Genomic DNA, 5,190 nt, shown 5'->3' with positions numbered 1-5,190 from the left:
TTTGGGTTTCCCAATACCTAGTTGCTTAAACATTTTGTAAGGCATGACATTAATACTAGCCCCTAAATTAGGCAAAGCATTATTTACATCTAGGCTACCAATTAAACAAGGAATCGTAAAACTCCATGGATATTTGAGTTTGTTAGGCAGCTTATTTTGTAGAATGGCTAAGCAAACCGCATTCAGCTCCACATGCGATGCTTCATCTAACTTCCGTTTATTTGCTAGAAGCTCTTTTAAAACTTGATTACGTTTGGCATCGACAAAAGGGCTTCAATAAACGATAAGTGAATATGTAGTTTCTTTAAAAGTTTAAGGAATTTACCAAATTGTTCGTCTGATCGGTCTTTCCTTGTCGCATTGGGGAATGGCACACGAGGTTTATATTCTGTACTTACCGGCTTTGGCTCATTATGGCCTACCTCATCCTTACCTTTGCTTACCACTATTTCTGGCCTTGGTTTTGTAACTAACCCTTCCTCATCTTGAATAGCAATCACATTGAGTTGCTCCCTTAGGTTAGATTCAGTGTTGCTTGGTAGGCTACCTTGTGGTCGATCGGAAATCAAATTGATGAGCTGTCCAATCTGAGTTTCGAGCCCCTATATTGATGCTTGTTAATTTTTGAGTGCCATCTCGGTATTTTAAAAATGTGTTTCTAAAACCGAGATGAATTTGGTTAGATCTCCTTAAGGTTCGGCTTTTTCTCCTATTGGTACGGTGGCTGCTGAAAGCCTGGAGGGGGTGGTGGCCTCTAATTTCCTTGGCCTCCCCATGAAAAATTTGGCTGGTTCCTCCAACCTGCATTGTAAGTATTTCTATAAGGATTTTTTTGAGATCGAGGATTATTGCCCATGTAATTTAACTGCTCGTTCTTTATGTTGTTGCCATAAGGTGGGTATTCTGAATTGCTTGATCTACCTCCACTTGCTTCGCACTGCATTACTGGGTGAACCTGTGAAGAACTAAGAAAACCATCAATTTTCTTATTCAAGAGTTCTACCTTATTAGAAAGCATGGTGACAGAATCAACGTTATAAACGTCGGCTGCTTTTTTTGGCTTTGTCCTCATGACTTGCCACTGATAATTATTCAGTGACATCTCCTCTATAAATTCATAAGCATCTTTAGGTGTTTTATTATTAATGGTTCCGCCAGTGGCTGCGTCGATCATCTGTCGAGTCGAAGGATTCAGACCATTATGAAATGTTTGAACTTGTAGCCAAGGTGGTAACCCATGGTGAGGGCACCTTCTCAAAATGTCATTGTATCTCTCCCATGCATCGTAGAGTGTTTCTAAATCGATCTGCACAAAAGAAGAGATATCATTACGTAATTTGGTTATTTTAGCCGGCGGAAAATATCTTAATAAAAACCTTTCGGTCATTTGTTCCCAAGTAGTGATTGACCCTCGTGGTAACGAGTTCAAGCATTGTTTAGCTTTATTCCTTAATGAGAAAAGGAATAACCGAAGGCAAATGGCGTCATCAGAAATGCCATTAATTTTAAATGTATCACATAGTTCCAAAACGTTTGCCAAGTGAGTGTTGGGATCTTTGTCTTGCAAACCATCAAACTAAACAAATTTCTGTATCATTTGAATTGTATTAGGTTTCAGTTCAAAGTTATTTGTAGCAATAGCAGGCCTAACTATACTCGACTCAGTTCCTGTTAAATTTGGTTTAGCATAATCATACATAGTACGTGGAGCAGGATTCTGATTAATAGCAATCACAGGAGGTAGCGAATTTTCTTGGTTTCCAGCCATCTCATTGGTTGTGGTGTGGATGTCGTCCTCTTGCCCCTCCTTTTTGTATCTTAAGCTCCACCTTATTTCTCTTCGATTTCTGCGAACTGTACGATCAATTTGACCGTCAAAAAGTAGTGGTCCTGACGGGTTTCTTCTGGTAATAAACTAGAAAAACCTGTCAGAAGTAAATAAGAGAAAAATTAGAAAAGAAAATAAAATAAAAACTTAAATTGCAAATAAAGTAAATGGCTAAAGTAATACAAATCGATTTTTCCTAATATCCTAGTTCTCCGGCAACGGCGTCAAAAACTTTGATCGTGCTTACGCGTGATAGGTTTTAAAATTTATAATTGAATTCATTCTTGAGACTAACTATAAACATGACTAAGGCAAGTGTACCTATCGAACAATAGTATAGTTTTAGCAAGACTGGATTGTCGAACCCAAAGGAACTACGAGTACTAGTAATTACTTCCTTTTTGTTATCTAGCCTAAAAATTAAGGGATTTGGTTATCTAAAGTAATTACTAAACTAAGAATGCACAAAAAGAAAAGTTGAGAAAATACTTTTGGAAAATTTGTTTGATTAAGACAATACCTCAGGAAATATCCACCTAGACTTACTTGTTATTCGACTCTGAATCGGATGATTTATTCATTTAACTTGATCCGTAGAAGTCCCTAAGTTATATTATTATCTCTCACGAGACTAATAACGTCTAATCCTAGGTTGAATAATTGAAATCCCTTTCTAATTAACTTCCTAGAATTGCATTAACTCGATCTATGGATTCCCTTATTAGGTTTCACCCTAATCCGGCAAAATCTTGTCACCCTATCTCTAGGCGCGCAATCAACTCCACTTAATTATGACAAATTTACTCTTAGACAGGGTCTATTTCTCCTCTGAATAAGAGCGTTAACTTGAATCAATATCCTGGAATATCAAAACAATAATTAAGAACACATAATTAAGAACAAATCAAATATTTATCATACAATTCAGATAATAATAACAAGATCCGTATTAGGTTTCATTCCCCTTAGGTATTTAGGGGTTTTAGTTCATACTTATGAAAGAAAACATCTCAAAAGAATAAAGATAACGAAACATAAGAAAACCCAAAACTCCTAAAGGAATTTGAAGGGAGATCTTCAATCTTGATGATGAATCCGGCTTCTGAGATGGATAAATTGGCTTTCCTTGAGCAATTCCTTGCTTCTTACTTTGCCTCCCCCTTCTTCTCCATAACGAGGGTGTTTTTATAGGCTTTAGGATGCTTAGAAGCCCTCAAAAGTGCCCTTTTTGGACTAAACTTGGGCTCGGCAGGGACACGCCCGTGTGACACGTCCGTGTACGATTACTCCAGCCCGTGGTCAAGGCTGTTGAACAGGCACGGCCGTGTAGTCTACTGTATAAGTCGTGCTTTGATCCTGGCAAAGGGACATGGCCGTGTAGTCAACCCGTTTGTAGAGGTTCAGGCTGTGCTAGAGCCTGTTGAACCTACACGGACGTGTGGGCTACCCTTGTGGTGAACTCTAGGCTGTGCTAGTTTCCCATGTTGGCCCATTTTCTCCATTTTTAGCCCATTTCTCGGTCTTTTTACTCTCTTATGCTCACCTAAGTATAAAACATGAAATTAAAGGATTATGAGCATCAAATTCTCCAAATTTAAAGAGAAATCATCCATAAAATGTGTTAAGCATGGGGTAAAAATATGTACAAATTACTGTTTATCACCTCCTTAACACTATCTTCATCCACCATTTCCGATAGGAGTGTGACTGTTTTTCGTGGGACTCAAATTCTTGAGTGTACTTTAGGAGGCCGAATACTCCTAAGTAGTGGTAAGTTGTTGTTCTTTTGTTTCTAATCTTTGTCATTCACAGTCTTGGTTAACAAGGTGGTAATGTATACAGATTTTGTCAAGTTTTGGAAGGCGGCTTTGATCAGTGGTTAAAGAGAGGAATCAGTTGTTATTCAAGGTAGACAGTCAGTACCATTTTGGAATCAGGTGCTATGTAAGGGTGTTAATTTTAACGATTAAAGGACTAAGTGGGGTTGTGATTGAATCTAAGTTGAGCGTCGGGGGATTTGCTCACTTATCACAAACATGTGTGTATCTGTACTTTGTAAGCGGTAATAGGCGTAAAGGCCGTAAATATGTGTGTAACCGTATGCCTTGTTTTGATAATCGGCTGAAAAGCCTAAAATGTGTGTGTTGTTTACTCTGCTATGACTGTAGATCGGCAAAATGTCAAAAAGCCAAAAATATGGCGTATGATGCCACACGAGCGTGCGATCGTGCGTGTGGTGAACCGAGCTCACGAAACGTGGCGTACGACAAGAAAGGCCACCATGAGCAAATTAGTGGGCTTAGGTCGTAGTGGGCCACTTGAGCCACGAAATTGACCGAATAGGCCCAATGGGCCCGTGGGCCTGCTTGTGTCAAATCAACTACTAGGTGGAATATGGTTGGGCTTGTCATGTCGTGTACATGGCATAGGCCGTTCTAGGCCATGTTGGACCGGACTAGGCCGTGTGGGCCCAATGAGCTTGTGGGCCCACACAGATAAAATGTATGCTATGAGGTAAGTTTTGGAAGGGGTACGCCGTTCATACAGTCGTGAATAGTTCTAGGTTAAGTGGGCTGTATTGGTCTAATGGGCCCGTGGGCCCGTGTGGGTAAATTTCTCTGTTAAGCGAGAAGTAGATAAACTTGTCATGTCGCGCAGATGACTTAGGTTGTTTTCGGCCTGGATGGGTCGAAATGGGCCGTGTGGGCCCAATGGGCTCATGGGCCCACACGGATAAAATCTGCGGTAAAGTGGCTATTAATAAACTAGGCTATGGTATACACATAGCCGTTTCTAAATTTGGGCTAGATGGGCCACACGAGCATGTGGACCCACTTGGGCCGAGTGATGGGCCTTAGGCCTACTTGCACCATTATGTCTTTTTAGGTTACTTAGGTCGCTCGAGGGGACAATGGACCCTCGGTTGGGTTGTTAAGATCCTCAATTTGTGAAATTACTAAAATACCCCTGGGTTGTAAAATTACTGAAATACCTCTGATTTGTGAAATTATCGAAATACGTTTGATTTTTGAAATTATCGAAATACCTCCCAACTTGTAAAATTACTTAAATACCCCTATTTTGTAAAATTACCAAAATACCCCTATAGGGTAAAATGACTATTTTGCCCTTGTGGGTAAATGACCGACTTAGACTATGAATTTGATCGATTTGACTGTGATCGTATGACTGTGTTTTAACTGACTTGATGGTGGTTGTACGACTGATATGCTTTTAATATATGTTTAAATGGTTGTTACTGAGCATGGCCATTTTGCATACACGTGTGATGATTGAGCATAACATACAAGACATATTGCATGGGGTTAGGACATTGATACGGAGAAAGTTCTGATAGGATC

General features: G+C 39.7%; 1 non-coding gene across 1 annotated transcript; it reads left to right on the top strand.

The window, feature by feature from the left end:
* Window positions 1–1,232: 1,232 nt before the first annotated feature.
* LOC128285041 (small nucleolar RNA R71) lies at window positions 1,233–1,339 on the top strand. Its single transcript, XR_008275456.1, has one exon. It is a non-coding gene; the product is annotated as a small nucleolar RNA R71 (small nucleolar RNA).
* The last annotated feature ends 3,851 nt before the right edge of the window (window positions 1,340–5,190 follow it).

This window comes from Gossypium arboreum, chromosome 11, assembly GCF_025698485.1.
Source record: "Gossypium arboreum isolate Shixiya-1 chromosome 11, ASM2569848v2, whole genome shotgun sequence".
NCBI classification, from domain to species: domain Eukaryota; kingdom Viridiplantae; phylum Streptophyta; class Magnoliopsida; order Malvales; family Malvaceae; genus Gossypium; species Gossypium arboreum.
Note: the sequence above shows the minus strand (reverse complement) of the source record. Positions and strands in the feature narration are given on the sequence as shown.